Source organism: Cryptomeria japonica, chromosome 2, assembly GCF_030272615.1.
Source record: "Cryptomeria japonica chromosome 2, Sugi_1.0, whole genome shotgun sequence".
Classification (NCBI taxonomy): domain Eukaryota; kingdom Viridiplantae; phylum Streptophyta; class Pinopsida; order Cupressales; family Cupressaceae; genus Cryptomeria; species Cryptomeria japonica.
The window spans coordinates 104,907,748-104,932,769 of NC_081406.1; the positions used below are offsets into that span (position 1 = coordinate 104,907,748).

General features: G+C 35.5%; 1 long non-coding RNA gene across 2 annotated transcripts in view; it reads left to right on the forward strand.

The window, feature by feature from the left end:
* Positions 1-6,918: 6,918 nt before the first annotated feature.
* Positions 6,919-25,022, forward strand: part of LOC131054268 (uncharacterized) — a 54,265-nt gene continuing 36,161 nt past the window's right edge. Inside the window, exons 1-3 of one of the 2 annotated variants that reach the window (XR_009107975.2) lie at positions 6,919-7,267; positions 8,480-8,541; positions 9,288-9,374. This is a non-coding gene — a long non-coding RNA (uncharacterized LOC131054268). Of the gene's footprint in view, positions 7,268-8,479; positions 8,542-9,287; positions 10,955-25,022 lie in introns of those variants that run through there. The other variant, XR_009107974.2, reaches the window with a different exon arrangement.

Below are 25,022 nucleotides of genomic sequence, written 5' to 3' on the forward strand. Positions count from 1 at the left end.
ATCACCATTTGTTTTGAGATCATCAACCATTAAATCACCTCTATTGATCATGTCTTGAACAATGTTTTTGAGACTCATGCAATCATTTGTGGGATGTCCTTTGTTTCAATGAAATCACAGAAATGCAAGTCATTCCACCAAGGTGGTTTGATCTGGGGTTTGAAATAGTTTATGGCTTGTAATGCGATAATCTTGTTTTCCAGGAGTTCTCGGAATGCTGATTCTAAGGATTGCTCCAATGGCGTGTAGATGCGTCTATTTGGGAAATTGTTGGTGTTACCCTTTTGATTTGGATTAGTTCCTCAATTAGTGTTGTTGCCTTGGGTATTGTTGTTGGTTTGGGTATTGTTGTTGGTGTTTTCATTTGAAGGTCCCTAATTGGTATTTTGCGGATAAGTGTTAGTGCCTTGGTTAAAACCCTTTTGATTCTTGTTAACTTGCGGGTTACCTGATAAAGCCAATACTGGTTGTTTGGACTTCATATCATTAGCATCATTTCCTCCCTCATTAACAAAATTTTTGTTTCTGGTCCAGAACCTAGATTCGTCTAAAGTGTTGTTGTTGTTTTGGTTGTTGAAGTGAGTGTTGGATGAATTAGTTCATTCCTTAAAGAACTTCAACGTTCCTTTCTTGATGCATGCTTCCTCTACTTGGATTCTATTCTCGATCAACTTGGCAAAAGATAGTATGCACTGGAGCTTGAGTAGACAACTCATCTCACAATTTAGATTGTCGATAAATATTTCCATCTTTTCTTTTTCAGGCACATCTTGAGGATACCTCGAAACCATACGTCTCCAACATTGGAGAAACACCATGAATGTTTCATTGTTTTTCTATTTGGTATTACATACATCCAACATGGTGATTGCATGTTGAATATTATAGGAATATTGTGTGATAAATTTGTTTACCAACTCATCAAAGGATCTGATGGGAGGTGTAAGTTTAGACAACCACTCCATTGTTTGCCCTCCTAAACTTCTTGGGAATAGCCTCATCAAATAAGTACCGTCGTGAGCAAATTCAAGGCTTATGGTACAAAATTCCCGAACATGATCGCGAGAATCACTCTTACCATCATATTTATCATATTTCGGTATATCTGGATTCAGGGGAAAAGGTATCATGTTTAATCTCTTGTCAAAGGGGTAAGGACAAATTTCATTCAAGGAGTATCATATGGTGGTCCCTTGTTGCATGTCTTGCATTTGTCTTTGCCACATTTGGATTTGTTGCGTAAGAGCGACCATAGGTGCATTTTTCACTGAGGGAAAGATTCTTCTCTTTCATTATCCCTAGTTTGGGCATGGTTGTGTTTAAGTATGTTGTCAGGATCATGCGTTTCTTCTTCTCTCTGTTGTTCTTGATAAGCGTAATTTCGAGACCTCATCCTAAAGATTTGTTCATCAACCTTCCTTAAGTTTTCAATATCGAAGTCTTTAGGAAGTCTAACTCCTTTACTTGTTAACATGAGCATATATTTTTCTTTGTTAGCTTCTATGAGTCTCTCCATAAGTTTTTGAAATGAGGGGTTTTCTTGCCATTCTTGGAGAAGTTCCTCAGTGATCTCTGTTTCTCCTAGATCAGTATAATCGAAAGGGTTTGATAATCGATTACCCATACTTGATTCTAGTTGTGGTTCGCTTTGCTTGTTGCGTTGAGAGCGAGTGACAATGAGCATCTAGTAAAAGCTTTCTATGACAAAAGGAACAAACTCCTTTTCTACTTGTTCAAGGGTTGGTGGTTCGGGTCGAGCTATGTTATAAGTGATGCAAACTTGTGGGAAGAAAGCAAGGTTGACTCTTCCTCCTCTATTTAGATGTTGACTAAATGTCTCTTTCTAAATGTAAGCTCTTCTTCTTAAGGGTTCTTTGTCAAACTCGTTTGATTTTCCTTGAAGATATAATTGCATATGGTGCAAGAATGCACGATGTGATTTAAAAAGTTGACGATTTATATAGAGAAAATTATTCCGTTTGGCAAGTTTTTTAGAACTACGTCGTCTCTTCTTCAACTCAGTTTTATGATGAAGACTTGTTCTTCTCAAAATATGAGGAGTGGCCATACATGAATGATGAATGGTTTCCTTCGATGTTTGGATTGAGATACTTTGTTTTAAAAACTTAAGCTTACTTTATCAAGTGGAGGTTTAGATGCACCCCCATGACGAAGTGTGTCAAATGATATGGATAAGAGTCTCCCGATATGGAAAGTCAATTTGACAACTTAAGGTTTAAACTCAATATGATGTTTATTTGATATAATCTATTTAGATGGTGGACCTTTCGATCAATGTGATGGTACTACCTGATTTTGTTTGGATAAAGTCTTTATCTCTAGCTAGTTTTGGATTCGATAATTTTTCTCTAAGGATGCTTGCTTGTTTTTGGAAATATTTGCTATGATGATTTGGTTCAAATTCTGATTGGTGAGCTTGACAAAAGGTCCAAAAGGGTATCTAGGATCGATGATAAAATTTTCCAAAATTGCTTTGTTTACTCTCCGTTTTTCTGTGTTTTAACCATGTGCTAAAACAGGGACCGAATGCGCTAAGGTATGATCTAGATGTACTACCCAAAGTTCCCTATGCGCTAAATTGCCTATGTTACGTGCTAACTCAAAGTTTTGAAATTTGTTTTGACCGGGATGATTATGCGTTGATATGTCTTGAATAAGCGCTAAGGTTTAGACTAGAAGCATTAAATTTGCCCCCAATGCGCTAGGCTAATGCTCTAAAGCACTGATATGGTATAAAAAAGCGCTAGTGAAATGTTTACCAGGAAGACAACTGTTAAGTGCTAGCTTGATCGATAAAAGCACTAAGATTTGGTTGATATGTGCTAGAGAATGTTTCAAATGTGCTAAGAAGTTGCTCTTATGCGCTAAATTGAATTGATTGCTCTGTTTCTGATTTTCTTTTGGAATTTTCAACACTTTTTTGATTTTTGATGGATGATTTTCTGAAAATATAAATTGAAAACACAACATAAAAGAGACAACCAATTTTGCCTATGCTAAATAGATAGTGTATGTTTTGTGAGGATGTGTTCAAATCCCCAATGTTTGCATAGGTTTTGATACAAAGAAGACAAATTAGACAGACTCTTTAATCAATGGTCATCAACAATACCATAGCCCACTAGTCTTAATACTCCATCGGCTCAAACAGTCGTGTCACCCCCTAAGGGGCGCTTGTTTTTTTGCCTTTTGCCAAAAATTAACCCAAAGTGAATGGCTTCACAATTGGGTAGTTATCTTGGGAGATATATAGTGAGGAATCTTGGGGGCGGATTCTTCCCCACCCTTGCACTATGATATTGAAGATGTTTGGATACTGACTCGGCTCAAGGTTTCTATTGCTAAGGTTCGTAATCAGGCTTCATGTTCGGTCTTCAATGATAAACTCCCTTAGGAGGCTTCCCAACCTTTAGAACAAAGACTTTAGGTATCGTAAAGATACTAGGGGAAGGTTGATCACTGAGAAAAACCGTTGAAGGGACTTTCGTCAACCTACACTTTTGATTATAGTGGGTTGGAACTCTTGGCAATAAAGTCATTTCCAATTAGGTTGTTTCCCTCTCACCGACCATTTAAATGGCAACTCCTAAAAGAATTAAGTACTTGAAATGAATAAAGCATAAGAGTGGTTTGGCTTTTTGATCACCCAGTTAAGGGGAGAGCATATATCTTCCACTTTCGAGGCAAAGCAAACAAGATTATTTTTATCCCTCAAGGCAATGATTTTCTAACTTCTACTTGGAGATTTTGCTCCAACAAGCATGGTGTTCTTTTTAATTCCCCATAGCAAAGTGTGTATTTTCAAAATAAATTCTTGAATCAAACCTGGTCAACAAAGCAAATTGCGATTTGGTCAACAAAAGTAAATTCGGTTAGGGGAAAGATTTCCCTCTTTTTCTTTGCCTAGAATCTAAAATTGAGGTTCTTTTACCTTTGCAAAATAAAGTGGATCCGTTTAAACACCAAAGGATGGTGAGGTTCGTTTTAAACTTTTGCAAGAAAGTAAATTTTGTCTTGTTCTTTTTAGAGCCCAAGATGAAGTGTGTTCTCCCTAAGAAAGCAAAAAAAATGATTTTTTTTTGTTCTTTTTAAGTAACACCAAAGGAAAATAAGTTTATTCTCTTTACTAACAAGGAAATGCAATATTTTTAATAACTAACTTTAAAAAAATTAGAAACAAAAAATAATCAAATGTTAAAACAATTGAAATCTTCCAACTTGCAAAACAAAGATTAGTAACCTGCAGCAAAATACTAGTTAGTGAAAGATTTTGAATTTAACGTGAGCTTACACAAGCCTAACTTTTTGCCTTGGTTACAAACTATGTTTTTCTCTTTGTTATAGATATGCGCTAAACTGCAGAACCTACGCACTACTGAAGAGCACCTATGTGCTAACAACCGACTTCGATGCACTAAGTTGTTGCTTGGATGCATTGAACTGATGTTTCATTGCACTGTGATTTATTAGTTACCAGAGGAAGTGTTATGCGCTAGTATGACAACTAGATGTGCTAAGGTTTCAACCTGATGCGCTAAACAGTAAGCAAGATGCGCTGACAGACGACCCAGATGTGCTAAAAGAAGGTACCAACACGTTAACTCAACTTTTTCGCGTACCTGCAATATTTGTCCTGTATCAAAAACAATGTTATTTATGGGGTATTGCCCCACAGTGGGCGCCAAAAATGAGTGCAGGAAAAGTGGTGCAATGAAACAAATATTTCGGTTTTTGGACAAGTCCACACACCAATGGGACTCTTGGTGCAAGTCATGGAGTTGTATTGAATAACTCAACTCCCCAAGGGACATTCCATTATTCTCTATCTCACAGGACCCTTCAAGCCAATGCCTTTTCTCTCTCATCACTGAGCAAAGTGACTTAGGGATGACAACCATGAGAACGAGAGATATTGATCAATCTAGTATGAATGCATTCCTAATTATGCATGATACTAAATCTAACATGATTTAAACTAGCATGGATATGAGGATAAGATAAAATGATTAGTAAAAACTATCCTAACACGCTATACTAGTTTAATATGATAATGCTATGATAATAGAAATGCTTGTAAAAATGTTGATTTAGATGATTTCTATTCAAAGAGAGGCTAAATGTTTGATTTAAAATGATTATGTTAGATGCTTAGTAAAATGTCAATAAGTTTGATACTAAAGACTTGGATATGAAAATGAGAGAAGGATGGCTCTATTTATAGGAAAAACAGGGCAATGAATGATCAAGATTGGATAATCTTATCAAGGGCCAGGATTGAAAGTTATCAATCCATGTTTACAATTCTCACTAATGAAATGGTGACAATTGTCAACATAAGACTGCTTGAGAGGAGATGTAAGAAGCATTAAATGTTTGAGAAGACCTCATGGTTACCCTAGGAGTTGAGGGTTAATGTTAGGCTAAGGTTATCCATTGGATAAAGCTTTTACCCAAAGGATAAACTCTTGTGCAAGAATTAAAGGGATAACCAAGGTTAAAGCCATCAATGTTTGATGAGACCCTTGGGTTAGATGAAGGTTGAGTTAGAGAGAAAGTCTCTAATCATGCAAGAGGGTTGAGTTAACCATTAATGGTTTGGAAGACTTTCAAGGTTAACTTGTTAAAGACATAAAGCCTTTAATGGTTTTCAAAGACTTTGAGGGTTTGAGAAGTGACTTCCCTTTGCTTAGGGATGTGACAATATTTAGGAGATGTGTTAGGCTAATTTAGAAGTGATTAGAAGAATCTAGAAGGGGGTTTAGAAAGGCAAGTGGGATATGTAGGAGAATGCAGGTGGATGGAGGGTAATTTTAATCAAAATAAATTACTTTATTTCAACTAAATAGATGCAACTTGCATAAATACAAGTGGGGGATTTAAATAAATAAATTAGATTTATTTACTTGCAATGAACAATTTAATTAAATGTAAATTTAATTAAAAGGGGAATTAATTAAATAAAATGATTTATTTAATTAAAGGTTATGGAAGGCTTAGGCAAACTTAATTAAATAAATTGAGTAACTTATTTAATTAAATAGATGAATGTGAATAATTAAATAGAGGAATGGGGTTAAAATGAATATTAAATATTCACTTAGGAAAGTGGTCATTTTTATACGTCTACAATATGTATTTTTAAAATATTTTGGACAGTTGGGGCTCTTACTTTTCATAATGTAATAGCTCTATTTTATACTAATATAAAAAGAAGGTAGTCTAAGAGATCTTAAATGCATATAACACTCTTTTCATATGCCTACAATGATATTCATCTCCCTTATATAAACATCCTCTTAATAACACTAGAAGGGTAAACCACTAAATTTCAAGTAGGCCTATTCATTGCTATGTATAATTGATTATAAAACTTGTTCATATGATCATTATAACTAACTTAATGGACATGTCCCATGTTAATATCTCCATCAACGTATATGCATTATAATATCATATTCTTAGGTACAACATATATATACATAAACCTAGATAAAACTTCAAATTTTTGACACCTATGTTAATAGATGGTTGTTAAATTTCAAGAATGCTAACTTCAGAAAATATAAAATTAAATTTTATTAAACATGGGTCAAAATTGTACCAACCCTATCTAAAACTAAAATCACCATTAAAATCTTGTCTAAGGTGAGCTTATTGTGACTAATTAGATTAGAAATGTTTTAAAAGAAGAATATACCATATTTTAATTATTAGATAGATTTTAAATTTGAATTATAAGATAATTTTTAACTCATAAAATGTAAAATAAAATAAATTTTATTTTTAAAAAAATGCACACCTAAAAAAGAGAAAAAAAAACAAAACATATTTTACCGTTTAAACACAGGGATCCGTTATGCCAATAGACGACGTCTGAATAGCCGTACCGATGCAAATTGAAAGAAGCATCAACGAATGAATATAATCTGAGAACAAATTAAGATGCACACCTGAAAAAGAAAAAAAAACAAAGAAGCAAATTTTACCGTTTAAACACAGGGATCCGTTATGCCAATAGACGTTGTCTGAATAGCCGTACCAATGCAAATTGAAAGAAGCATCAACGAATGAATATCATCTGAGTGGGATTTTGTTGAAGACGACATTTTAAAGTTATAAATGCTAAACCAGGTCCTCGTTTTAAGTCACACAGAGATTTGGTAGAGAGGGTGGGCGAGGATGAAGCAAATAAAGGCGGCATGGCGGAGATTATCATACGAGGATCTTCAAGCACTTGAAAATCAAGGTAACTCAGCTCCTGCTCCTATCCAACTCTATGAATGTTCTTTGTCAATTATTTTCAACATGGCAAACATTTTTTTCAAATTTTAATTTCACCCAGTCAGGGCTATTGGGTCTCAGTTTCCTATGAATAAAATTCTGAATCAAACACATTCTTACACTGAAGCTCACCTGGACTTGAACTTTGATATTACCCATGACAACATTTCTGGACCACAGGCCGCAAGATATTATGCTGTATATCAATTATGGGTCTCAGTTTGCTTTAATTGAGCCAATTACTATGAATTGAATCTTTGGTGACGAAATGAATATGATTGTACGGGTCAAATTTGAATCTATTCTACAATCATTGCCAATGCCCAAGTGCGTAGGGAAGCCCCTTTTGTCACATATGCAGAGGGGAGGCTTATGGGCTTTTTGTAGTTCGTAGGGTTGCGGTGATTCATCCTGCAATTTGGAGTATTCCTGGGGTTGTTCAGATTGCTTGTGAGACTGATTAACTAGAGCTGCAAACTGGAGTGGGAGGCAGAGCTGCAAACTGGAGTGGGAGTCAGGGCAGTGACTTAGACGAATGTGAGAAACATGGGGCATGCATTTGAACCTTTGCCTCAACATCTCAAAATCAAAATCTAACTATAGTGTGTCGAATTTTGAAGCTAGGTCACACCCTTATAATAGAAATAGCATGCAAATCCTCAAGTTTGTAGGTAAGCCCCTTTGGCCACATATGCAGAGGCAAGGCTTATGGACCTTTTATAGTTCGCAGGGTTGAGGTGATTCTTCCTGCAATTAGGAGTATTCCTGGGGTTGTTCAGATTGCTTGTAAGACTGATTAACTAGAGCTGCAAACTGGAGTAGGAGTCCAGTGGGTGTCTCTAGAAGTCAGGGCAATAACTTGGACGAGTGTAAAAAAACATGGAGCATGCATTTGAAGCCTTTGCCTCAACGTCTTAAAAGAAAAATCTAACTGCATTGTGTTGAATTTGAAAGTAGGTCATGCTCTTATAATAGAAATAGCATTTAAACAGGTTGAATGATCAAGTCACTGTAAATTCTTTACTACATCCAATCTGTTATTGTCCATTGCCCATAATTTATCTGATGCCTAATTTTGATGGTTAATATTTAAAGAAATGCAAAGTCATTTTCTGTTATACTAGAAATTGCATTTATACGATGTCAGGAAATCAAGTGACTATAAATTTTGTGACAGAGCAAGTGAAGATGGTTGAGTTTTTCAAGAAGAGCCATGCACTGCAGAATGCTGTGTGGCAGGTATGTCAAATTTTTGCATACAACTAATTGGGGAAGTTTTCATGGATAATGTTCTCTAGTTGTCTAGTTTTATAAAGATTACTTTCAAAACATATATGTCAACTGAAAATAAGGTTTGTCACAATTTCTATACATTTAAGATTTTCTGAAATTTGCATAAACTGAATAGAATTTGAAGAAAATGGGAAAATAATTTTAAATTCTAATGACAATTTTTATCTTCAATCGTTGCTCAATTTTGTTTGTATAAAATAGAAAAGATTTTAAGAAAATTGGGAAGTTTTTTAAATTGATTTTGTGGAAGTTAGCAAGTTGCAAATTTATGGGTCTTATTTTTCCCACTGCTAAATACATACAAGCACCACACGTTTAAGCACCACTCATCTAAAGTATTTACATCTTTGATCATTGTAGTCATTTCTTGAGATATATATAATTTGTTCATTGTTTACTAATGAAGTTAGACTCTCTTACATCTAGAGCCACAACTTGATCTGTCTTGATTAATCACAATTTACAATACCAGATCAAGGTAGTTAGATATGTTCTCAACAGAACATTTTTTTTAATACTAGATATTTTATTGTAGGGTATTTACTATTTTTTTTATTTTTCCTTTTTAGTTTTCATGGGCTTATTACAACATATAAACACCACACATTTAAAGCCATTTACATCTTAGACCATTGCATCCATTTCTATGTATATGTGTGTGTTTTCTAACATAATGATTTATTTAATTCCAGATATTTTGTTAAAGGGCTTTCCTTTTTAGTTTTGCTGGCTTCTTCATCTATTCAACTCATCATCAATCTGTATCTCCCTGGAATATCGTGAGTAATAATCTATTTTTCTTTCTAGTTTGAAAGAGGGGAAAGGTAATGTTTTGAGCACACTTGTCATTCATAAAGTTCTATTGATACATCAAACTTGTATAATCATGATTATTATGATAATTTTTTTTGGAAATGAACATATTTTATGCATATGCCATTGGGAAACATTTCTGTAAAGTACATTTTGATTCCAACTCTTCGTTACACGCCTTAATATTTCCAAAGGTGTGCTTAATGGTATTGCACTAGGATTTAAACTTTGTTTTTTCCTTTCCTAAAAGTAGATCTAGTGGGGCTAGTCCTTGGTTAAAATGATAGCATCCTCCCTCTCTCAACTCCTTGGTATTGCACTAGGATTTAAACTTTGTTTTTTCCTTTCCTAAAAGTAGATCTAGTGGGGCTAGTCCTTGGTTAAAATGATAGCATCCTCCCTCTCTCAACTCCTAACAATTTTGGCAATATTGGTGCAATGATTTGTGTGCCTCTTGAACTTCTGGCTGTTACTCATGTGATATCCATAATTTACATATTGTTTAGTACACTAATGTTTACTACTATGGCACATCCCTATGATGGGACTTTGTTTCCTATTTCTGCTTTCTTCCTTCACCTTCTATAGATTCATATAACATCTGCTCTTCTAGATTTTTTTCTTAAACTAAAATAGGGGAAGAATCTTCTTTCATTGCCATGAGTGCAATGATCTGTCAAAATATTTTGGCTGCTGCTTCTATCCTCCTACTAGGATTTTTAACCCCTATTTCATTGAATGTTTTTAGCATCTTTTGGCCCAAGATATTAATAATTTGATATTACAGTATTTTCTATGTTTCCATAATCTGTATTTTTTGAGGAATCGGCCCTTGAGACTTTCAGTGGTTGATAAAGGGGAGAGTTTTTGGCTTCCCTCCACATATGACAAGGAGTTGCATGCCATTGTTCAAGTCTATATACAATGTAGATGCTATATTTTGTAGAGAGGACTATCATTACATAGACCATGAGCCTCTCCAATTCATATAGACACAAAGAAAGTTGTAGAATGATCAGCATTAAAGGTGGACCGGACCACCTACTTCTAGGATTTTCATCTCAACATTTATCCCAAGAAGGGGATCATTAACACAATTGCAAATTTCATTAACACAATTGTAAATTATTTGAGTCAACCCCCAATCACTACTCTAATAACAGTGTTAGACTCTCATGGGACATTGTTTTTGATTCGCTAACATCTATCAAAGACTAATAGACGATAGATTGGTAACAACTTGCAAGATAAAATCCTTTGTGATATGGGGCACATTTGTCTTCATACCGAGGAGCAAAAAACATGATTTGGGAAGCATATAGTACACTGCATTGCAAGACACTTTGGGAGAGAGAAGACAATTGCTATACTATAAAAGTATTTCTACTAGCTAAAATTGCATCATGATGTCATCTTGTATGTTCAATATTGCACATATTGTGTTGTTGCAAAGCCCTCAAATAAAAACTAGGATTGTATGCACATCTCCTAGTTCTTGACAAGCCTTTTCTTATGACCAAGCAGGGCCATGATTGTGTGTATGTGGTAGTTGGTGGATTCTCAAAAGTAACCATAATGTAGCTTGCAAGAAAGGTTTTTTGGTAAAAGGCATTGCCAAGCTTTTCTTTGAGAATGTTTGGGTCCATTTCGATTTTCTCTAGAGCATTGTTTTTGATAGGGATAGTATGTTCTTCAACAAATTCTCGTTAGCAATATGAGTAGTGATGCACACCAAGGTGATGAATTCCATTTCATTTCATCACTGGGTAAATGAACATGTTGAAATGGTGAATTACATGATCATTCACATTTTGGGGATGTGTCATTTAAAACATCACTGCACAAGGGATGAGAGTTTGCCTATGCCCAACATGGTAGTAAAGTTTGTATGGAATGGGGGGCTACTCACTACTTATAATTAACGCAGATCAAGAAACACTTATTCATTTATTTTAAAATTGACTTCCTTGAGTCCGAATTACAATCTAAATTTCTTTGTTTCAATCACTTGCAAACAGACTGAAACAACGCATCTAATATAAAATTTGATCTAAAAGTAGTGGATACAAAACACCTAAGCAGTTGGCAAAAATAGGACATATTGCATGTAGCTCTCCAATTGGGCATTTTAAATTAAAATAAAACCAAAATTTGAGCAAATAAATCAGAAGATTCTGCCCTCTAAAGATAGTTTCTAAATTTCCAAGAAAAGCTTATTCTAAACATAGCAATTATCTTTCTTCTAAAACATTTAATTGATAAATAAATCCCTAAATCTAGTTTCCTACAAATAATCTTAGACTGCTGGATAGTTTGACTTTGTCAACATCAATAGTTCATCTTCATCATCTTTTTTTAAGTACATCAGTATTTTGTTGTTTGACACTAGATTTTCCGACATTCTCCCTCTTCTGAATTTGAATTTTAACTTTCTTCGCTTGCATCAGCTCTATTACATAATGGTGCTTCAATTCGATGTGTTTTGTTCATGCTTAAAAATTTGAAATTTTCCATAACTGTGTTGCTTCATCATTGCCAGAAAATATTACAGTCAGATTTCTTTGTTCTTCTCCTAAATTCTCAAAAACTCTTCTCAACTAAATGACTTGCATACATGTTAATGCAACATATTTTGTCTTTCTATCTAATAATGCCACTATATTTCCCTTATTTGAAGTCCGTGTAACCAATCCAGTTCCTAGCGTAAAACAATATGTATATGCGTGCTTTCTATAATTTGATGATTTTCCCAAATTGCATCTAAATTAGTAAATGACTTACAGCCGTTATTTGTGTTATCAACGAAGTATAACCCTTGTTGAGCTTTCAACTCAACCCTATTGAAACATGGAATGGTCTCACAAAGTGTGGGCTCTGATGCTTAATTCCAACCTCCAAAGAGGGCTGGTTCCCTTGGATCTGACCTAATCTAGACATAAAACAAAACCTATAGACTACTAAGGTGATACACCAAAAATGATTTCAAACTTATATTGCTGTTTTAAACACAATCTGTTCAATCAGCAAACCATAATATACACAACTCAGGTTTTCTTTATCATATTTGTTCATTAGTGTCTCATAAGAAGGTTTTCTTTATCATACACCAAAAATGATTTCAAACTTATATTGCTGTTTTAAACACAATCTGTTCAATCAGCAAACCATAATATACACAACTCAGGTTTTCTTTATCATATTTGTTCATTAGTGTCTCATAAGAAGGTTGTAACTCAACAACGTAAGGAAGGAAATCACATTTTCACAATAAAAAGGTTGTTCGAACAAGTGACACAGCTTATGACTCGCACAAAATATGTTTGTTTCTATATGGAGGTGCTGAGAATGAGACAAGATTTTCAAGGATTGAATACAACTTCACAAAAACCATAGTTTTGATTCATATTTGCACACAAAATATAGATTAGAGAAGGCAAAATTGTTTAGGTTATTGATAAAAGGTGCTTGCAAAATTGAATACAAGTCGGAAAATTGAGTCTTTTGCCACTACAATATCAGCAAGAACTGGTTTCAGATTACAATCTTGGCCTGAAAAGAGCTAGAACTAACTAGGAAATAAGCCTAAGGCTGTGCTTTTTAGTGTACAATAGCCTGCTACATCTTAGGAAAATGTGTGGAGGAAAGAAAGACAAGTGTCTTGCCTCGTTGCTGGGTCAAACCTTCTTCTTGGGTGTCCAGCTGAGTTGTCCCCACTTTTCAGCCTTCAAAAGTGCTCCAGAATGGTGGAAAGATGAAAAGTCTTCTACTTTGACCCATCTATTGATGAGGCTCATCAATCAGCTCTCGGATGCTTGGTAATGCCTAGGAAAAGGTAAAACTGCCCCCTAAATCTGCTCAATCACTTGAAAAAGTCATTCAGCTGCCCCTAGATACTCTTCACATGTTGCACAACTGGCTTTACTCTTTCAATTACTGTCAACATCTTCTCATGATCATAGGGCATGTGAAAAAAAGGTATAGAAGTGGCAAGAAGACTCTTAGAGTCATATGGAAAGAATCTAAGTAATTTGAGGCTTCCAAAATTACTTAAAATTGACCTCTAATGGCCTGAAACTGCTCATTGATATATTCCATATCCACGAGGAGTACTTGTGCTTGTGAATATGCCATTTAGGAGTCATAAAACTGAGTTTGTAGCCCTGGTTAAGACTAGGAACCTCTACTTCTGCCTCTTATAAAACCTCTATGTTTGAAGGAGGGTCAAACCTTCTTCTTGGGTGTCCAGCTGAGTTGTCCCCACTTTTCAGCCTTCAAAAGTGCTCCAGAATGGTGGAAAGATGAAAAGTCTTCTACTTTGACCCATCTATTGATGAGGCTCATCAATCAGCTCTCGGATGCTTGGTAATGCCTAGGAAAAGGTAAAACTGCCCCCTAAATCTGCTCAATCACTTGAAAAAGTCATTCAGCTGCCCCTAGATACTCTTCACATGTTGCACAACTGGCTTTACTCTTTCAATTACTGTCAACATCTTCTCATGATCATAGGGCATGTGAAAAAAAGGTATAGAAGTGGCAAGAAGACTCTTAGAGTCATATGGAAAGAATCTAAGTAATTTGAGGCTTCCAAAATTACTTAAAATTGACCTCTAATGGCCTGAAACTGCTCATTGATATATTCCATATCCACGAGGAGTACTTGTGCTTGTGAATATGCCATTTAGGAGTCATAAAACTGAGTTTGTAGCCCTGGTTAAGACTAGGAACCTCTACTTCTGCCTCTTATAAAACCTCTATGTTTGAAGGAGGATTAAACTCTTAATTTTTATAATGTTCTTTCTTATCTTCCGTAGACTTAACATCCTTTTGAATCCATACTATGACATATACTGTCAAGTGCTTGATATGTACACCTTTGCAACCCACCCATAGATTGCCCCTTTGTGATAAATGGCTTCTCTCTATTCCACTTTCATGCAGTCTTCACTGGCTTGTGTCAAGGTCTCATCCACTCTACCAACTATCACTTTAAAGGGTCTATCATGTGTTTATCATTGTGTTTTAACAAAGTCCTCTTTTGTGACTGTCACCTTGTTTGGTAAGATGTCAAAGCCATGCCATACAAACATCAATACATATCATATTGTTTAAATAAATAGTACATGTCTTTGTATGACTGTGGATTGTCTTCTTTATTTTGAACTCATGTCCTTAAGCCTATCACCCGTTGGCTCACTCTATGAGGAAGTATCAATGTGCCTTCTTATGTCTCTAACTTCATTCCTTGCATGATATTAACTCAGTCTCTTTGCTGCTACACATCTCTACTAGATGTAGACTATTCCTTACACTTTTCTTTCACAAGTGTTAGAAATTTATTGGGGTGGACATTTGGAGAATGGTAGAAGATTTTAGATAGAAGTGGAGGTTTATAAAGGATATCAATAACACAGTTATCACCTTGATACTAAAGAATTTTTTTTGTCAATATTTCAGAGAGTATATGCCATTTTCACTTTGCAATTTACTATACAAAATACTCACAAAGGTATTGGCTAATATATTAAAGAAGATCATCAATGCAATAATTTTGGAAGAAGGAAATGGTTTTGTCCTAGGAAGATAAATAATAGACAACACTATCATTTCCAATGAGGTGATACATACCATGGTCACAAAGAAAATTAAAGGGATGTTGATTAAATTAGATAGTCCTTGAAAAGAAAAGAAAAATGGCTTAAATAGTCTTAAATAGTCTTTGTAAAAATAAAAGAAAAATTACAGATGGGAAATATGTAGAGGACTATATAAAGATGCTAAAAGAAGATCTTGAAGTAGAATGGGAAAAATATTTGCAAAGGAACTTAACAAAGAAAAAGATTACATTGAAAGAGAAATAAATAAATGGATGATGAAATAAAAAACTGATCTTTTGCAAGAAGAAGATCTCATGCTACAAAAATTCCTACAAGGAAAGTTAAGAAAATTTTGGAAAGTTAAAGGAAAGCAAAAAAATCTCTCAAGACCAGATCCCAAGCATAAGCCTTCTACATATGAAGGATAAGAATAAAGGTTAGGAAATGACTAAGATTATCGTAGACAAGATAGAAAGGAAGAAAAAAGCCTATCTAAAAGAAAAAATCTTGAGTGGGTACATATAAAACAAGAAGATCTAATATGCCTCCCATCTCTTTGCAGTAAAAGCATGTTGATTTTCCCAGTTTTTATTGGATGTATTTTAATGTATATATCTGATTCAATTTGATACTTGCACTCTTGGAATTCTATGTGTTCTCAAAATTGAATAACATTATACTATATATATTCCTTTGGAGAGGCATGTCCTTGAATAGACATGTCTCTCCTTTAACTATAATAATTTAATCAATATTATAATGTTTCATCAATCAATTATTAATTTAGAATAATATAATAGATTAATATTGAATATTAAATTTTATATGATTAATAATAATATAATAATATATTATTATTAATCAACATTTATTATATGTATTCTAAATGATCATTCGATTGAAGCTACAAACATTAACACTCCCTCTTAGCTAGGGAGGATGATCAGACAGAATGTGTAGTGATCTCCCATGTCAACACTTATGGCCCTCACCATAGCTACACAAAACATAATTAACACTCCCTCTTAGCTAGGGAAGATAAAATCAATGCAAATGCATTAAGTCTAGATTAATTATGGAATAGAGAAAATATTATCTCACTATGATATCAGGAAGTATGGTATAAACAAGAATATCAAGGCACATGATATTCACCATAACTCAAAAATATCATCTCATGATATTGGGAGTATTTGCATCAACCATATGATGCTCATCACAAGGGAGTATTTGCATCAACCATAGTCTCAAGGTGTGAATTTGCCTCTGTCGGCGATTCTATTCACAAGCTCTTGCGTGGATTGCCTCTATTGACGATTCTATCCATAAGCTTTTGTGTGGATTGCCTCAGTCGGCGATTCTATCCATGAGCTCTCATGTGGATTGCCTCAGTCGGCGATTCTATCCATGAGCTCTCACGTGGATTGCCTCAGTCGGCGATTCTATCCACAAGCTCTTATGTGGATTGCCTCAGTCGGTGATTCTATCCATGAGCTCTCACGTGGATTGCCTCAATCGGCGATTCTATCCACAAGCTCTTATGTGGATTGCCTCAGTCGGCGATTCTATCCATGAGCTCTCACGTGGATCGCCTCAGTCGGCGATTCTATCTACAAGCTCTTAAGTGGATTGCTTCAGTCGGCGATTCTATCCATGAGCTCTCACGTGGATTGCCTCAGTCGGCGATTCTATCCACAAGTTCTTACATGGATTGCCTCAGTTGGCAATTCTATCCACGAGCTCTCATGTGGATTGCCTCTGTCGGCAGTTCTATCCACAAGCTCAAGTTATTGTAAGATCGTCACCTTCCAATAACCTCAAAAATACAAGTGGAAATCATTTGGAAGTCGTCACTTCCTTATGATTTACACAGGGCCCATAAGGCATTAAATGATTTCATTAGTATAATAATCAATTGAATCAAGTTTTACCTCATAAGTGTTTCACCTTCAATAGTGAAAATCCCTCACAATCACTATGATCGAAATTGTCACAAGTTGACTGAACCATCTGCTCCCTCTGAAGCTCAAGTTCTTGTGTCAACCTCTTGTCCTCTTTTGAAATGTCAGACTCCCTCTGCATCTGGTCTCAATCATCAATTCATTTATAAGCATCAATTTATTTCTTCCTTTAATTCAATTTTATTGTGCTTTCGTTCTGAAGGTATGTCAGACAGAGATTACAAATAGCTCATAAACTAAATTATCTCGAACAAAAATACCAATGATAGAAGCATACAAGATTTTACTAGCCAATATTATAGCATAAATTACAAACTCAATAATTCATGTGCCGTAATAAAACATGGAATACTTATCTTAAGTTTAAAACATTTCCTTTCATAAGGTGAGCCCATATCAGAAATATCACGCGTGAATCATCTCTCATCATAATTCCCTTTGAATGATGTAGAACATTTTCATAATTTTGATCAACACTTTCATTATGATCTGCCACACACAGTCGTTAATAACTTTTGCAATTTACCAAATTTATCCAATCTCTTTGGTGAGACGTTAGAAAATCTAATTACAAACATTTCCTCTAAGTTATAGGCAGATCCAACGGTTAAAACAAAAGTTATGACATTTTTCCCAAAACTGCTAACCCTAGGTAGGGTTTCAAGTGACTTGCACCAAAGTCATCATATCTTGCACAAAACTGAATCAAATTTGATGAGATAAACATATTTGACAACTAGAAACACAAATATTTCCATCCATATATTATAGTTCTCATTTTGAGGCCAACCAAGAGCCGTACAATGGCATATTTCAGACTGAAAATTCTAAAAAAAACTGAATTCTCCAACCCTGTCCAACCTCCAAATTAAACTTCACAGGCCTGAGCTCTGATACCATGTTGATTTTCCTAGGTTTTATTGGATGTATTTTAATGTATATACTTGCATTCTTGGAATTCTATGTGTTCTCAAAATTGAATAACATTATACTATATATATTCCTTTGGAGAGGCATGTCCTTGAACGGACATGTCTCTCCTTTAACTATAATAATTTAATCAATATTATAATGTTTCATCAATCAATTATTAATTTAGAATAATATGATAGATTAATATTGAATATTAAATTTTATATGATTAATAATAATATAATAATATAACATAATAATATATTATTATTAATCAACATATATTATATGTATTCTAAATGATCATTCGACTGAAGCTACAAACATTAACAAAGCATATCTTATAATGATGCAAGTTTTCCACAAAATAATGATGAATCTCAATCTCTCCAAAATGAAGAAAAGCTTTTACACAAGGTTGATGAGGTAGATTATAATTATTCTCAAGGGTTGCTTTTAGGAGAAGATTATAATCAAAATAGTCATGATTGTGATGGAAGTTTTTTTCAAAGAAAAGAAGTTTGCAAGGACTATGATACAATATCTCAACACTCTAAAGAGCAATTTAACATGGTAACAAAAGAAGAGGATAATGGAAATAGTTTATAAAATCTAGCAAAAATAATGGAAGATGAAGATTTATACATAGAAGAGATGAATCAAAGTTAATATGAAAGATAGCAAAGAAGTTCTTTCTTATCAAACTCTAATTGATTATGCAAAAGATTTCCTTGAAGAAAATTTTGCAATAATTAATGAAGAATCTTTTGAGGAGAAAGAAGTCATATCACATTATGTACCTAAGATAGAACCTACAACACAAATATATGAAATGTTTTAGCCAACTAGTAACCGGAAATTTTTTTCAGGACATGAGGAGCACCTATGCAAAGTATGTATGGAGAAATTTGATGCGGTAAAAGATGAATGGTCCAAATATAAGATGAATCTTGGGAAGCCCATGATTTTTGTCACATTGGGAGAAGATGATAAACAATTTTCTGCTCTTCTAGATATAGGATATGCAATCTGCATTGCGAAAGATTATGTTTTACCATCTTATTATTGGCAATCGAATAGGAGCCAAGAAAAGGTTATAAAGCAATGCATGTGATATCTTAGTAAATATAGGAGGGCTAAATAATTATTGTTCGTTTTGGCAAGATGATAGCATCAAAACTGGCATCCTCCTAGGATGGGATTTTTTAAGCCAATTTCAAAAGTTTTCTTTTACTCAGACAACTGTTATTTTGGAAAATAACTTGGCTAAATTCATTGATATTAACCATGACTTGGTTTGTGTCAATGTCATTGGTAGCTTTGATGTAGATGGAAATCTTCTTCTTGAAATTCCGTAAGATATTATTATCCTAGTTAACTCCATATAAGTCCAGTACTGTCCTCCTAGATATTATCTATCTTGCTGTACATTTTTCTGGAAACCAGTTGGAATGGATAATCGAGCATAAGGATCACTTCTGCCAAAAGGATTGAAACACACTTACAGATATAAGTATGTTATGGAATTTGACAATGTCTTCAACCTACCAAGACTTCATCTTATTCTTGACATTGGGCGATGACGTGTCTTAGAATGGTGGTCCGACTGGACATTGGACCTAGGATGATAAGACAATAGCATAATGAAATCCATTGTACATAATAATACATAGATATATTATGATGATCCGAATAATATCAGTAATCTCTTGCTTATATATAATTTTGGTAGATACTGGTTAAAAGGAGATGACCGACTTTACAGCTTTCAGGAGTTCAGAAGTCTCTCTTGGGGACTACATAGTTCAGCAAGATATCTCTGCGACCATACCTGAGGAAGTTTCAGTCAGTGAGGATCCAACGGGTAGATTTACCATACCTCCTCTTAGCTTTACAGATTTATATCCAGATTTGAAATCCATTTCCTTTAAAGCATATAAATCTAAGCTTGTATGTAAAGTAGCTGAACTTCAAATACCTGTTAAGGGTATGTGTACAGAAACAATTCCATTACTAGGTAATGAAGAACTTAGGCAATTGCATGAAATGGCTAAAAGTAGTAAAACTGCTTATCAATATATGCATATCTCAGCTATTCGCATCGGCCTAGAAAAGAAATATAGGGATGGTTTACCTGTAGTAGCATTCCTAGCTTTGGCGGATGAACGCCATAAAAGAACCAGTGATGCCTTATTAGGAGTTATGAAAAGTTTAAGTCAGGGGTCCTGTATGTTTGATTGTTACCCCAACTTTTCAGTCTCTCTAAAAGATCCCCATCTGAATAAAGTTTTATCTTTCAAGTTTGCAACAGACTATCTTCAGATGGAGAAAGATGCAATCTCCCACGTAGTCCATTTCCGGGTCTATTATAGACTCTTTAATACCACTATGCCTTTCTTGCAAAAACCTGTCATAGACGGTCAACCTATAGGAACAGGACATAGTGTAACATGGAATACTGATTGCTCCGGGTCTAAGATATCCGCTCCCCAGGCCTTACACTGGAAAGACATTAAGTTGCCCAATCAGTGGGCACTGGATCTATTTACAAAAAAATCAAACCCAGATCGAGTAGAAATATCCCATGTAGAAGAAATAGGGGATAAAACAATTTTGCACTTCGGAGAAAGTTAGACGATCTTTAACCCTCAAACGGGACAGACCTCTGCTTCAACCTCTCGAGCCTATACAGTAGAAGAACCCTATTCGCGTTCTTCATCCTTTAGATCAGCTGGATCTTCATCCCAGCGATTTGCAGCTCCAGAAATTAGGAGAGAAGTAATTCCTCCTGATACAACACCTGTATGCGATCATCAAGGAGCTACTATTTATCACCATTCTGGCACTGGTAAATGTCCAAAGTGTCATAATGTGTTTACTGTACCCAAATGTATGCATCCGAAAGTCCAGTCTGTAGATGTATTTGGTACAGTTAGGTGTCTCAACTATCAATATGAATTCAGAGGACAGATTGATTCACATCCAGAGCCTAATGAAAAATATACATTAGGACAGAAATCCATTCTTGGAAATACGGCATGGCCTGTACAGTCTTGTAAACATGCCAATCTCATTGAAGATCCCTTAGGCCCAATTAAGTGTCCAAGTTGCCTCAAAAATTTCACCTATGTATTTACCAGTAATATGCTCAGTGCTGTTCATTTCGAAGAACCTGAACATTTGAAAGGTGAAGATGAAGAGGAAGAATTAGTAATTCCAGGAGGAAAATCATCTAAACCTGGAACACTGCCTAAATTTGCAGATTTTGCAAGATATGATAAGGCAGGAAAATATTGGATTCAGGCTTGGCCTCAAAAGGTTAACCCAGTAGGCACTGAATCAACAATAGAGACCAGATTAATGAACTGGACAAATCTGTGTTTAAGACACCAGTCTTTAGTTAATCTGAGAACTCTTAGAGTTGCAATAGAAGTCCGAGATGAAGTTAGATATCATAAGGCAACCACTCTAGAGCAAAAGGATCAGATTGCAAAACAAATACAGATAGATCGACAGATCTATGATGAATATCTCAAAAATGAGATATCAGATTTCAAGAAAGAATTCAGGGCTTTTGCCCAAAGAGCAGAAAACTGGTGGGGTCATCACCAGACAGAGCTAAAAAGGGCTCAACTAGCTGCTGAAGAAGCCAAGCAGATAGCGCAAAAAATAGCAAAAGCAACTGTAGCTATCCATGAAGATGTCAAAACCATAGCTCAACGGATTGACATCAATTCAGCTTCTCTAGATACCCTACACACCAGAATAGGTAATCTTGAAATTCATGGGACTGATAGTAATACTCAGATACAAGAAGTTGCCAACAAAGTTGACAACATTCTACATAGTCCATTTGCAGAAGGCACCTCTGCACCAACAACAACAAGGAGGTTTCCTTTAGGAGAAACTTCGGCTGAAAGACTAGATCGAGAGATCCGAAAGAAAGTCTTTCTTGAACCGGATCCCAACCAAAGATGGGATTCTAGACGTGACCAATTTGTACCTAAATCAAGCTCTATGGCAAAAACACAGGAAAGTGGCTCAGCTAACCAACCCGGACCTGATCCATACTTGTCAAATGTCAAAAGTTAAGGTACACTTCTTCCATCATGGACGGCCATGGACTCTTATGACCCTGTAAAGAATAAAAGCACAATTGAAGCAATGCAGAGCTGGGTTGATAATCAACAACTCAAGTTTCCCAACACTCCTCCGGAAGAGATCGTGGAAATGGCGGTCAACTCAATGACGGGACTAGCTGCAACAGTATGGAAGGGTCTAGATGCACAACTGCGACAAGAACTAATTCAACGCGGCATGCCAGCCGTAGCAGGAGAACTTTGTCGACAGTTTGTGGGTAACATTCCTACTCTCAAAGCTAAATTTTTGAAAAAATTCGAGACCCTGGAATGTTGTGAAATAAAGTATCTTCACAAATATTTTAAAGAACAATTTGTAAATTTCAATTCTTTTGGTGCACAAATGTCTGAAAGATTAGGCACCATATTCTTAAAAAATACACATCATGTAGGGGATTTGTATTATAACAAATTTTGTGAGTCCCTGCGTGTACAGAATAAAGCATGGCCAGTAGTGACCATGATAGAAATGTTTGAGTTTATTGATAAACTCAATGCAGAAATTCTTCAGACAGATGAAGATGCCCGAGCTATCAGAGAAGTTCGGCCTTTACTCAGAAACAATGTCCTGAAAGTCCTGATTCCAAAAAAGGGATTTGGTTGTGACCCACCTGAAAAGTGAATCAGTACTTTAAAGCGAACCAGTCTGAAGAAAGGGAAACTCCATGGAAAAACCACAGTTTCTCAGAAATGTGAAATATGCGCCTCCAAACCCAGAAAATGATTCTTCAAAAAGCGCAGCAGTTTTCCAAAAAAGGTTGGTAAAAAATTTACTCCAACTTGTTATATCTGTAAAGGTCCTCACTATGCCACCAAATGCCCACAGAAAAGATCTAAAAAAGGAATAAAAAAGTCAAATATGGCATTAGAAGTGGGCATAAAAAATGAAGAAGTTATTTTCTTCTATGATACACCTTCTGAATCAGATGAAGAATGTGTACATTTCCATTCAGATTATTCAGAGGTAGAAATCAGTTCTGAAGAAGAAATGGAAGACGAGGATGAAGAAGCATACCCTTCAGAAGCACTCTTCTTAGTTTTAATGGCGCGAGGATTCACTTTGGGTAAAACCAAAGAACAAGAGTTAGAAGAAGCTCTTGCTGAAAAAAGAGAACTACTCTTAAAAATTAACAGTTTCAGTGATAGAATAGCAGTTCAGAAACAAAGAGAAATGGAGTTAGCAGAACTCCAGAGGGCCATCGACGGCCTAGTCAATGAAATTGAAGGAAGAGAACATCGTCGCCAACGACGATTAGAAGAACTTGCTGCTAAAGCCGAGGAAAAGCAAGCAAGTCAACAGAAAGATAGGACTGAGTTCCGTTCAACGACTCAGAATTATGTTCCAAACAGATGGGAATGGCGTTATGCAAGAATACATCAGTTGGAACAAGTCTTAACAGAAGCCAGACTTGAATTAACCTGGTTACAAGCTGAAGAAAGAGAAGATCAAGAAAAAACAACACAAGAACAAGAAAAGGCACTTGAAGAATTTTCAAAATAGCTATATCAAGGAGAGCCCTCTTCAAGCCATACTTAGGATTTTCTCAATAAAACTTATCCTCTCAGCAAGAAGGGAATCCGTTTTGGTCAAACAATTGACCTGGATTCTGGAATGACAGAAGAAGAGGAAGCCCTGTTCGAACAGCTACAGAATAAGATCTCAGAACACAAATTTCAAAAGTTTCTACACAGCGACAGTTCTGATGATGAAGAAATTCCATATGATCGAAGAAGCAAAAGTTCCTTCATGGCTTTCACAATCTGTCCGACAATCGAGGTAACAATTTGTTTTCCCGGTATTCAAAAGTATAAGTTAATGTCAATGCTAGATACCGGTGCTAACCTGAACCTTGCACGATGGCACTGTTTTCCTCAAGGAAATTGGGAGCCAAGTAGACAAGGAATTAATTTTGGCGGGAATTTTCGCATGTCACATTGGCAATGCTGGGCCCCCATTCTTTTTCCTAACAATACTATTCATGATTTATTATTTGTACATACTGAATTACCAGATCATGACTTAGCCATTGGTGCTACAAGTATGCGTACATGGGAACCATATACATTTGCAGCCAAAGAAGGAATTCTTCAGGGAAATTCTTTTCCCAGACTGATTAATTATGATTGTAGTTCTACAAAATGTACGACTGTACCAATTCCTGATTCTTATCAGAAACAGAAAAAGAAAGATAAATCCAGTTGGATTGGTAAGAAACTTGAGAAGGTGGAATCCGAACTACAACAAGTTCAAGAGGAATTTGCCAAAGAAGTCATGAGAAAAGATCTCGGTTTATTGAAAAGAGATCTGTGGTGTTCACTTCCCTTAAAGAAGGATGATTCAGGTAAAAAATTGGTCCCTGTGTTTAAAGCTAATTATTTTCTTATGAACAGGGAAGAGCAGGACCAGTGTGCAGAAGAAATAAAGAAACTCCTGCAGCTCGGTATGATTCAAGAATCAAAATCTCCATTTTGTTGTCATGCTATGTATGTATCTAAAATGGATGAGAATGGAAATGAGTTAAAAGAAAAACGGCTAGTGGTTAATTATAAGCCGTTGAATAAGATTCTTGAGTCAAATCAGCATCCTTTACCTTCTAAGGATTTTATCTGGAGCCTTATTCAAGGCGCTAACCTTTTTTCCAAATTTGATTTAACTAAAGGTTTCTGGCAAATCAAGATTATGCCAGAAGATAGATACATGACGGTCTTTTCGGTCCCACAAGGACTGTATGAATGGACAGTTCTCCCTTTCGGGATCAAGACCGCACCATTAATATTTCAAGGGCACATGGATCGGATTTTTCGACGCCACTTCAAAATAATGGTGCCATATATTGATGATATTCTTTTATTTTCAAAGACCCCATCAGAGCACCTTTCGGCACTCAAAGTTCTAAAAGATACCTGTCTAGCACATGGCCTCGTCATCAATCCGGATAAGTGCCATTTCTGTCAAAAGGAAATCATATTCCTTGGGATACGTCTCCTGCCAGGTGGCGAAATCCAAG